Source organism: Silurus meridionalis, chromosome 8 (genome assembly GCF_014805685.1).
Source record: "Silurus meridionalis isolate SWU-2019-XX chromosome 8, ASM1480568v1, whole genome shotgun sequence".
Taxonomy (NCBI): domain Eukaryota; kingdom Metazoa; phylum Chordata; class Actinopteri; order Siluriformes; family Siluridae; genus Silurus; species Silurus meridionalis.
Window position 1 is genome coordinate 15,149,361 of NC_060891.1, and position 12,518 is coordinate 15,161,878.

General features: G+C 40.4%; 1 protein-coding gene across 1 annotated transcript in view; it reads left to right on the plus strand.

Annotated features, from left to right (window-relative positions):
* The first annotated feature begins 1,493 nt into the window (after nucleotides 1–1,493).
* The window catches only part of numb (NUMB endocytic adaptor protein), a 47,111-nt gene continuing 36,086 nt past the window's right edge, over nucleotides 1,494–12,518 (plus strand). The window contains 1 exon segment of the mRNA XM_046855475.1: nucleotides 1,494–1,760. The gene's annotated coding sequence lies outside the window, so the exon portion shown is untranslated.

Here is a 12,518-nt window from a genome sequence, read left to right on the forward strand (position 1 = left end):
CAGTGTTAGATAGCAACATGACAAATAGCTCATGAAATTGCTGTGGTACTACACAGCTTAAGTTGTTAGGCAGCAGTAATAATAGTATTATGTCAGTGACAGAAACAATAGTTACTGTGGTAACTCAGAGGTGGTTTCTCGGTGGTTAAAGCATTGGACTCTGGATTAGAAGGTCACAAGTTCAAATCCCAGCATCGCCAAGCTGCCACTGCTGGGCCCTTGAGCAAGGCTCTTAACCCTGTAGCCTGTCTCACTGCTCAATTTTAAGTTGCTCTGGATCAGGGTGTCTGCCAAATGCTGTAAATCGACTATAGTTCTTATAATTACTAGATCATCAAAATATATTGTATGTGCATAATGTTTGCATGTATTTTCAAACATGAGCTAAACAGACAGTCAGTAACTCTTCATCATGAAAAACAAATTTATTCGACCATCTTCTTGTGTTTTTTTTTCAAATTTGTTTTGCCTGCTCTTCGTTCAAATGAGAGTATCAGTGTAAAGCATTTATTTTAAATGACATGATTTGGTGTTACACAAATTCACTATTAATTTTTGATATAGGTGTTGTGGTGTGAGCAAGTGGTCTGAGATAGACAGAGAACTGAGACTTTTTTTTGAGTTCACTAAGGTCATTTTACACCTAGTTCCCTATCTGATGCACTGTAACAGGATGGAGTGTGCTTTATTTAAACAGAACTACCTACACCTGAAAACACCTTTACCACAAAGAGCAGCCGATTATTTTCCTACAGCCAGTCATAAGTGTTTCAAAATACATTTTAAATGTTTCCACCAACATTCTTCTGCTGAGTGGAGCAATCCACTTGCATATAATGCATTTTCTCCACATTTTCCACACTCTACATCATGATCGATAAAATAATCATGATCACACACACACACACACACACACACACACACACACACACACACACACACACACACAGTGTGTTTATTATATAGCCCATATTAACATGGGGAGGGGCATTAATAATAATTGTACATTATAGTATACCCCGTATTAACATGGGGGGCATTTATAATTATTGTATATTATAATATAGTAGGCCAAGGAGAAGGTTAATGGATGTGATGAGGGAAGACATGCAGGTTGTTGGTTTGAGAGAGGCAGATGTAGAGGACAGGAGGGTATGTAGACGTATAATCCGCTGTAGCGACCCCTAATGGTAGAAGCCTAAAGAAGCAGATATATTATAATATAGCCCGTATTAACATGGGGGGGATTTATAATTAGTACATATAATAATATAGCCTGTATTATCTAGGGGAACATTACAGTTTATTATTTGTTACAATTTAGCCCGTATTAACAAGGGGGCATTTATAATGATTATATATTATAATCTAAGATGTACTAACAGGAGGCGGGGCGTTGGGTGGGCGTGTCGACTCTTGGTGGGTATGTGAATAAAGGCAGGGTTGACTCCTGCCAGACTGAAGCTGGAGGCGGGACTGGTTCTTACGGGCCGGTCTTATACTGTGTCCGGTATGTAGATGAAGGCGGGGCGTTGCTAAGGAAGGGCGAGGTTTGGTTGAACCAGGCTCGCAGCCGCACTGTACCGAGGCAGGCAGGCAGGTGAAGCGGGCGGTGTAGGATTACTCTGGTCTGCGGGACGCTGCGGTTTTTTTTTTTAAATTGACGCATACGTTTGGAATTTACACATCCGGGTTTCGTGATTTCGTCCGAGCCGGTTGGGAATACGGACAGGCCGAAGTGTGCTTATTTTGCTGAACAGGTAAGAAGGGGACTTGGTCCTGAACCTGGTTAAACTCGGCTCCTGTATGGAAAGAAGGATGATGTGATTAGCCAACTAGCGCGCTGTTTAGCCAACGGCACTGTTCGCTAATAAACACTGGTCGACTTGTTGACCGTGACACACACACTGAGCCCGGGCTGCTGCTGGGTAGCTAATACCCCATGTAGAAGACTTAGTTTGGATAAAAACGTAGGGTTTTTGGGCGAAAGCGAACTTATCCGACTTGGTTACATGAAGCTACTGAAGCTGTGGCGTTTCGGTATCTTTCGCCTTTGCCCGTGACAAGCCAACTCTCTGATTCACACTGTACATGTAGCTGTCAGCAAGCCGAAGCTAACAAGCTGAAACCTGGATACAGACTACCATAATAAAATACCATTATATATTAGCTAAGTTAGCTAAGCAGCCTGAATATGTTCAGCAGTAAAGGTGGCGTGCAGAACTGCTAAACTAGGTAAGCTAGCTAACTAACCGGCTATTAGGATGTATAGATTTGGTGCGTAAAGGAAAGTTTACAATGACGAACTATAACCGTGTAGATGCAGGTTAGCTAAGTACAATAGCGTCCTCACATCTGCACAACTTCGCTACATGGTGAAACTCAAATGGAATCTGTTTAAACACTTTCAAATGCTGTATATTAAATGATTTTTGAGTGCTTGCTGGTTTCACTTGGAGCAGATCAGCTGCTGTAAAGTGGAAAACATAAAAAGGTGTCGTTTTGGTGTAACTCATGTTCAGATGGTTCCTAACCATGTCTTCTCTCTGATGTTATTTAATCTTGTTCCAGTGCTGGAATTCCTTCCATCACCATGATCAATTGATTTTGGGAACTCGAGCTTTTGAAAGCCAGATGATGGTAAACTAAAGTTCAAGCAAGCTCCAGATAAGATTTGCTCCAGAGGTCATAGTGTTGTAGCTACAGGTTTACACAACAAGCCCACAACTGCAATGTGGATTTTTGCTCTTGTTTTATTTCTTTAAGTCTTAAAGATTGGCTGAGTCACTCGCTGAATTCTTGTTTTTCCTCACGCCGTTTGCTCGGAAACGCCATCGCCCTGTTTACCAGTCAATATTTTCCCAGTAAAGATGCTTTTCATTAACAGCGTATTGTGTATAATGGCCTGAAGTGTGCTGGTTTTTTGATGCAGGAGTTAATATCCACTCGGGTGCAGGTGTATTGTTTCAGCACGAGAAGAGAAACAGTAAGACTTGTCTTGCCAGTCTGCGAGGCCCAGACACTCGAGAGTTCATCTTAAATCCTGACACATGTCTAAACCACCTTGGATAACAATGGCGTATTAAGAGACTGAAATAAAGACGCGTACCGCTTCAGTCTAATGCTAAGTTAATGATTTTCACGAAGGAACTCTGTACTCTGCCCCAGCTCGTGTCTCTGTGGCTGTGCCTTTTTAATGTGCAAAGGTTTTCGCAAGAACAAATCAAGATTCCTGAGGTTGTGCTGAATTCCTAAGGTTATGCCACCTGTCCTTACGCACCAGGAGCGAACTGTGATTCAAATACTTGATCAAGGGGATGGTGGATTCAGATAATAAATATAAGGATACAATGTTCCGTTTAATAACTTATTTCAAACCTGTTCAACCAAATAAATTTTGGTCGTATGTAATTCTAATTAGTGTTATAGTAATGACTGAAGCTACTTCCCAGGGGAGGTGGTACCTTTTAGTTTTTAAGGCATTGGACTTTGGATCCAAAGGTCATGAGTTCAAATCCCTGGACCACAAAGCTGCCACTGCTCGGCCTTTGCGCAAGACCGTTAACCCTCAATATCTCAGTTGTGTAACTACGATAAAAGTCGCTCTGGAGAATGATGTCTGCCGAATAGCATAAATGATCAACCCAATACTGGATCAGGAAGAAGCCACATTCTATATTGTTTAATTATTCTTGGGTGGGGTGTTAAAGGGGTATCAAAGCCTCCAAGTTTGCATAGCAGCAATTCAGCGAATAGTGACAAGCGGCGATGCTGTAACGAGCACTGAGACGTGCCGAGACCTTGCCACTGCCCGCTGTGCCGCTTCACAGACATCACACTCGTACACTCGGGTACACGACGCTGGCACTGTCCTGGAGACGCTACTGCGATTTGATCTTATCGCCACACATCAGCCATTTGGCACTGAAGTAAAACAAACAAGGCTTTGCTGGATATTTTGACCTGCTCAGTGGCAGCAAGGGTTTGCCTCTACTTTGCATTTGCATTAGGTCTCATAAGCAAGGGTTTGCTTAGAAAATGTCTCGACGGCCTGCCGAATCATGCTTTCTGAATCAGTACAGCTTGTATGAGTAGACGGGGGTATGAGCGAGAGCTGTGCAAAGCCGCTGTGCAAAGCCGCTGTGCAAAGCCGCTGTGCAAAGCCGCTGTGCAAAGCCTACATGCTCAGTGCTGCTCGGCCAGTTTAGCCTTTTCCTAATATTTGATGGTGTCAGGACTGGAGCGAGAGTAGTGTTCAGACTCGCCTAGTTAAATATAGACAGAAAGACAAACAAATAAACCACACTCTCATGAAGAGATTGTGTCGCAACACAAAAGACAGGCCATACATTTGGTGTGAAAAAGTGATGAGTGTTGAGGCGTTGCGATGTAATATACCGGTTTGAAACGTGAGCGTACTGGCCAGGATTCTTGAGCGACTAATGACTGAGACACACCAGAATCACAATACCCAGATGTTTCACAGACACACCAAAACTCTGTACTTCTTTTTAAATATGTTATTGTGAAAGTGGAAATTCTCAACTGTTGGTCAGAATATGCTGATTAATGTTTTCCCACAATGCAGACGCAATGTTTTTTTTTTTTTTTTTTTGAGTTTTCTATATTTTGTTTTTATTGACCCTTCAGATTATAGTACATCACAAGTTCTAATAGTAAGTAAACAGTAATTCATGAATGTCAGTTATGATCTATGAATTGCAGGGAACATTGTAAACTTGCCACCTCACTAATTCTGCAAAATTATTTTGGCCCCAAAGACAATGTTAAGAGGAACCCATGCGTGTCTTGTGTTTTTTGCACCAAAGAATATAATTTTTTTTCTTATAGAATGTGTGACATTGTGATGATATAGTTGATCATGTAAATTAGGGTGTGTGTGTGTGTTTGTGTGTGTGTGAGAGAATGCTGGTTAATAAAATAATTTTTTTTTATTGCTCAGTCACAGTGACTTAATAAATCAGACATGATCGTCGTCTCTGAAATGAAATGGGATTTCTAGTGAAAATGCGTTAACGTCGTTCGGACAGTTGGCATTTGGCCAAAATATGGCCGTTGTTTTTTTTCTAACAATAAGTAAACCCTATTTAAACCCTGTTGGCCTGCTATTAATAGTTTTGAAGGAAGTTGTTCGTGTATTGCACTGTATATAACTCGGTCATCGTTATGACATTGTAATGGATACTGACACCACCCTACACACTTCCCTTTACGCTGTTAATATCTGATATGAACTTTATTTCATACCTTTATTTTTTGGGTGAAAAAGAGTTATGTGGCTTCCAGAGTATTCACAGACTTGTTTTTGCTGGATGTTGATTGTTGACTGGGAAAAGCAATGATTTCTTGGGGCTCATGTGATGTTTAGCGTGACTCGTTCCTTTCTGTTTGGTGCAGATACAAACCCCTAACCCACCCCCAAACATCACTGTCCTATTAAATCATTTCTAATAAACCCCCAGGTGCCATCTTGGCATCTTGATAACCTTTTGGAGTGAGGGAAAGATTAAACGGAACTGTCTTTATTTATTTATTTATTTATTTATTTATTTATTTATTTATTTATTTATTTATTTATTTTGGCTAAATTCTCACTTTAAACTGATCCATAAATAACATCTAGGCACATGGTGTGATTTCCACAGATAACTCTGATGCGCGGTTACAGTAGTACAGCATTGCTTGTGGCACATGAGGGTGTGTGCTACTTTGGATCTTAGTTCCCTGGTAACAGCGGCTGTTGCTGGGTGAGCTGTAGGGATCAGAGCTATCTGCTTCAGCACTGTGTCCAGGGGAACATCTTTCTGATGTGTAAACATTAGCGACGTGCAAACATGCATATTTATAAGAGCGAAGGGCCGGCGTGTTGTCTGGATGACTAGGCGACTAATCTTTCTAGAGGAAGCTCTGCAAAGCCCTGTATCATTAGGCTGACTTAGGACAGCATCCACCCAACAGTCTGACGCATCGGGTAGGGAAGTGTGGACTCAGCAGGTACAACACATAAGGGGTGAGTCATCAAATAAAAAATAAAAAAATTCTCTTGCCTCAAAAACATTATCATGGGTGCCCACTCTGGTCTTCTGTGTAGCGTTTTTTTTCTCCATCTTGGAATATCTAAAATGTAACCATACCCTATAACACTATATGGACAAAAGTATTGGGGCACCTGAAATTTCTAGCCATATTCTTCCCCAAACTGTTACCACCAAGTTGGAGGCCACAAATATAATAAAATGTTTTTGGATGCGGTACAATTACATTTTCCCTTCACTTGAACAAAACCAAACTGTTCCAGCATGACAGTGCTCCTGTAAACAAATTAAGCTCCATGAAGATATCCCGTAATTTCCGGACTATTAAGCGCACTCAAATATAAGCCGCACCCACTGAATTTTACAAAGATTTTTATTTTGAACATAAATACGCTGCACCTGTCTATAAGCCGCATTGAAACAAATTAACTTTACACAGGCTTTAACGAAAGACAGTGTCTGTTACACGGCTTGTATCTAAACAGTAGCCTACCAAGACAGTCTGAGTGAGCGGCAGGTCAAACGTCAAATGTGGTGCGGCGGATTCAGTGGGAAACTGGTGTAAAACCGAGAAAAACCCGGAAAAATCTATAAATTAGCCGCTTCGTTGTTTAAGCCGCGGGGTTCAAAGCGTGGGAAAAAGTAGCGGCTTATAGTCCGGAAAATATGGTAGTTTATATGGTTTGGATTGGAAGATCTTGAGCAGCCTGCTATTGCGCTGACCTCAACCGTATCAAACACCTTTGGGATAAGCTGGAATGCTGACTACACCCCAGGCTTACATCGGTACCTGATTTTACTTACACCCTTGTGGCTGAATGAACCCAAATCTTCACAAGCAAACTCCAAAATCTAGTGGAACATCTTCCCAGGAGAATGGAGGCTTCAGTGACTGAAAGAGATGTTCAAACAGCAACTACAAATCATATGGTCAGGTGTCCACAAACTTTTGTCTGTTTGATTATATGTATAGAGACAGGGGACTCGTCAAAGGAAAATCTCATCTCAGCTTTTTATTCACACGGCGCTTAATTTTTCTATTTCACCACAGCTACGTTGCAACATCCATCTGAAAACATGGACAAAATTACGATCACGCCTGCTGAAAAAATATCGGAATATTGTGGACAGCATTATGTTCAGAGGATTTGATGTAAAAATGGTTCTGTTCTGGGTGCGAACAATGACACAGTCTTTGGTGAGAATTGGCAGGGTTACCAATTGGGGAGAAAATGGTGGTTAAAAAAGCCCTTATAATCGCTTAGTCATTATAAATGACTGTTGCCTAATAATGTAGTTGATTATTCTGACCATGTAAACATAAGGTTGTTTTGGGACAAGTTAATAAACCGACAGAAGGCGCAGTCCTCGACCCCTTGCTGTCTCAAAATCTGTTCTTTTTGCTGAGTCATTGCTCGCTCGGACCATCAAATCCGGTCTGTTCATGAAGACAAGGATGTAGTCATTTGTTATTTTGTTTGTATGTATGTAATTTTATATATATATATATATATATATATATATATATATATATATATATATATATATATATATATATATATATATATATATATATATATATATATATAAAATGTGTATGTATGTAATATGTCGTAGACTATCTTAAATATATGTAATATGTAAGATAAAAAAAAAAAGTAATTCTTAATTTTTTCTAAATTATTTCCAATAATTTGCAATAGCTCTTGAAATGTTAGTCTCAGCTGTCAGTGATGATGAAAGCCATCTTTGTGCAAGTCTGTTAATCTGAAAGCAAGTCACTTTGACCCTGGCTAAGAGACTACTGTAGTCGTCTCTTGCTGTGAAGCGGCCGGCCTGCATTCCTGACGTCTGCACTTCCTCGACAATAAACAAAGATTTTTTTTCTTTTTTTCCACACATGTCCACATGCATAAGATGTGTGAAATTCTATGATGGCGTCCTGATTTTGCATGTGCATTGTAACATTTCCTGTTTCCTAATGCTTGCTTGGTCATGTCTGTTTACCAGTGAGCTCTGCTGCTTTTCTTGGTTTGGTGTTTGGGAAACGAGTGCTCGTCCTTGTCCTAATATAGAAGTATAAATGTTGTTTGGATATTAGAACAGTTATATTCAGAGCTGCCTGACTGTTTCTTTATTTTTTGTTACTCACCTTTTTTTTTAGCATCTATCAGTTCATTTGTAAAATAAGGAAGGGAGAATTCCTCAATCATTTACACGCCATCTGCCAATAAACCCACAAACCGCATCAGGTTGTATTTTCTTTATTTGAAGACAGCTATTAAAAGCTACATGCTGGTAGTCAGGAATGTAATCTATTCCAAAACCAAACGCTGGAATAATAAACGTGTTGTTGCCTATGAAAGGAAGTATTGTTTCCTCTTTAATAAGAGAGTAAATGGGAACTGATTGCAGGTTGGAATTCAAGTGAAGTAACGTTGGACCATAGGATTGTAGGGTTGGTCTGTGGAATCATTTGAGCCAGTTGTTTCTTTTTGCCACTGTGCTGTATGTGATTGGAAAATATGAATTCAAATGTAAAATAAAAAAATGAATGGTTGTATCTTGTTTACTTGTTATAGATGAATGTGAATTGTAAGCCTGTAACTTCTCAGGCTTACAATTCTAAATTGTGCTACACCAGTCCATAAGATTTGTATGTGCTTTTTGAACATCTCATTTCGCATTAGTTCCCACATTGTTATAATCCACCTGTCTGGGAAGATGTTTCACTATATTTTGGAGTGTGCCGGTGGAGATTTGTGTTAGTAAAGTCAGGTACTAATGTAGGATGAAGAGGTCTATAGCAGGCCATGCAAGATGTTCCACTCTATTGTCATACTGGAACAGGTTTGGGTCTCCTAGTTCCAGTAAAAGGAAAATATACCACATCAAAAGACATCTTAAACAACTGTGCCTGTCCAACTTTCTGGTAAGAAGGTTGGGAAGAAGCACATATAACTGGAAAAGTCAGGTGTCCCAATACCTTTGTCCATATAGTGTCATCATTTAACTAAATCAGTTCTGAAGTCACATGTTAAAGGCTGTTATGGGCCAACAAACCATTGCAGTTATTATTAATGGATTCACAGCTAATTGGATTGTTTGTTGTAAGCACTGATTTTACTTCCGCTTACAATTAATATTGAACTTTTAAAATGAGTATGAAGTGTTTGTATTTGATCGTATTGTATTGTAAGAAGGGTGAGCCTAGTTTGCACTATTTCTATTTGCCTGGCATCAGCTAACAGTGAGTAATGTGCAAAAATCTGCTTGCCTAATCATGTTATTAGACACTCATGGGAAAGTGTGTTATATAGATGGCCACATTCTTCTTTCAAGTTTAAGTGGTTTAGTGGTTCAGGTATAAAGATAAGATGGCATTTCCGGATACTATTGTAAAATGTGAGGTTTATACACAAGACCTGCCTGGATATACACTCACCGGCCACTTTATTAGGTACACCTTACTAGTACCGGGTTGGACCCCTTTTTGCTTTCAGAACTGCCTTAGTCCTTCGTGGCATAGATTCAACAAGGTACTGGAAACATTCTTCAGAGAGCTTGGTCCTTATTGACATAAGAGCATCACGCAGTTGCTGTAGATCTGTCGGCTGCACATAAATGATGCGAATCTCCCGTTCCACCACATCCCAAAGCTGCTCTATTGGATTGAGATCTGGTGACTGTGGAGGCCATTTGAGTACATTGAACACATTGTCATGTTCAAGAAACCAGTCTGTGATGATTCGCGCTTTATGACATGGCGCGTTATCCTGCTGGAAGTAGCCATCAGAGGATGGGTACACTGTGGTCATAAAGGGATGGACATAGTCAGCAACACTACTCAGGTAGGCTGTGGCGTTGACACGATGCTCAATTGGTACTAATGGGCCCAAAGTGTGCCAATAACATATCCCCCACACATTACAACACCACCATCAGCCTGAACCGTTGATACAAGGCAGGATAGATCCATGCTTTCATGTTGTTGATGCCAAATTCTGACCCTACCATCCGAATGTCGCAGCAGAAATCGAGACTCATCAGACCAGGCAACGTTTTTCCAATCTTCTATTATCCAATTTTGTTGAGCCTGTGCGAATTGTAGCCTCAATTTCCTGTTCTTAGCTGTCAGAAGTGGCACCCAGTGTGGTCTTCTGCTGCTGTAGCCCATCCGCCTCAAGGTTTGACGTGTTGTGCGTTCAGAGATGCTCTTCTGCATACCTCGGTTGTAACTAGTGGTTATTTGAGTTACTGTTGCCTTTCTATCAGCTCGAACCAGTCTGGCCATTCTCCTCTGACCTCTGACATCAACAAGGCATTTATGCCCACAGAACTGCCGCTCACTGGATATTTTCTCTTTTTCGGACCATTCTCTGTAAACCCTAGAGATGGTTGTGCGTGAAAATCCCAGTAGATCAGCAGTTTCTGAAATACTCAGACCAGCCCGTCTGGCACCAACAACCATGCCACATTCCAAGTCACTTAAATCACCGTTCTTCCCCATTCTGACGCTCGGTTTGAACTGCAGCAGATCGTCTTGACCATGTCTACATGCCTAAATGCATTGAGTTGCTGCAATGTGATTGGCTGATTAGAAATGTGCGTTAACGAGCAGTTGGACAGGTGTACCTAATAAAGTGGCTGGTAAATGTATATATAATACATGGTCAATTGAAACATATTGAGACATATTGATACACCTGCTGCCGGATGATGGGATGAAGTGGAAGATCTTGAGTGGTCTGCTATAGGACTCCGCCTCAACCCTACTGAACACCTTTGGGATGAATTGGAACGTTGACTAAAAATATAGTGAAACATCTATCCAGAAGAATGGAGAATAAATGTGGAATGGGACGTTCAAAAAGCACACATGGATCTTATAGACAGGTGCACAAACTTCTGTCTATATAAGTGTAATTCAGGCTGCATTGTGGATGGAAAGTTACTTTTGTGCCAAACGTTTGTTTAAAAAAAAAAAAAGAAACAAGAAATACTCCTGAAATGAGTTTCTGTATGGGCATTTGAGTACCTGGTTAATTGTTTGAGGAACTGATGTTGGAATCATGAAATCACTACTTGGGTATTCGTTTTGCTCTGTGTCTCCATGATGTCAGTGGAATAATATGGAAATGAAAAGCTGCGTCTGTTTTGAGGCCAAGAGGAACGCTGTCATGGTGTGCTTCAGAATCAGAAATGCATGTGGGCAGATATGAAAGAAGAAAAGGAGTTGGGTGCATTTTGCACTAGAAACCACGCTGCAGGCTTTGAGCGTTCATTCTGTGTTTTCATTCACGGGTTTAGTAAATATTATGTGGAAATATCGGTGCTGATGCTGTGATCATCATAAACTCACAGTGCCACTACAAAATCCCAGTGGCACTGTGTGTGTATATATATATATATATATATATATATATATATATATATATATATATATATATATATATATATATATATATATATATATATATATATATAATCTTGTTAAACCCGTGAGGTTTTCCAGCTTCCTTCCTACCCACACATCTTCAACTGGTCATGTTCATTAAGTGGAAGTTATTTAGAAAAAATCGTTAAAAGCTCTGCTTTCAAAACAAAACAAAACATTTATTTATTCATTGTCTGTTGTGTATGTGTCAAACATAAATGTGTATCAAGACAGAAAATGATCATCACCTAATCACACACTATTTAGACAAAAGTATTGGGACTCCACAGTCGAGACAGTTCATACGCTATCCAGATGTTCCCACACTTCACTGAAGATCCTAACCAGCGCAGTGTAGAGTAACCGTGTGAGAATTCCAGCCACCTCATCAGTGTGCACTCCCTCAGATAACAGATGCTGCAAGTAATGTGTGAAAAATGCAGGCGTGTTTTCTTTTTCTCAGGGAGGATGCAGTAGTGTGATAACATGAGCTCCTCTACCGGTTCATATCAGAAACGTATCGGGGCTGCCGGGTCATTCAAGTCAGAGAGTTTGGCAGTTAAGCCAGTGTGTGACTGTACCCATTTTTATGACTGCAAGCTGGAACAGGCCGTGTGAAGTTGGTGCTCGACTTTAGGGAACAAAGCTCTTGTTGTGCGGATCCAGACATCACTGCCTCCTGCATTAAGCATTTTGTGCTTGATCTATTCTGGTTTCCAAAATCTAGGCAGATCTCAATGCCTTTTAGCTCTTTACAGTGAGGACTGGTGTAGATACATATAAAACAAAGATAGACATAATTATTTTTGCAGGTCAGCTGAGAACAGAGTGTGAATTGCTTCATGCTTTGTTCTGCCTCATGGAGTGGTCAGACTTGCCTGATAAGGTGTGATGAAACCTGGACTCTTAGCTTGGGTCACATGGACTCTTATTACCCATTCACCCATTCACTCTGGGTCTTCTTTCACAAAGGAAGGGATTCCTCCTAGGTATTCGCTTTTTCTTTTCCTCAGGGCTTCTTTTAG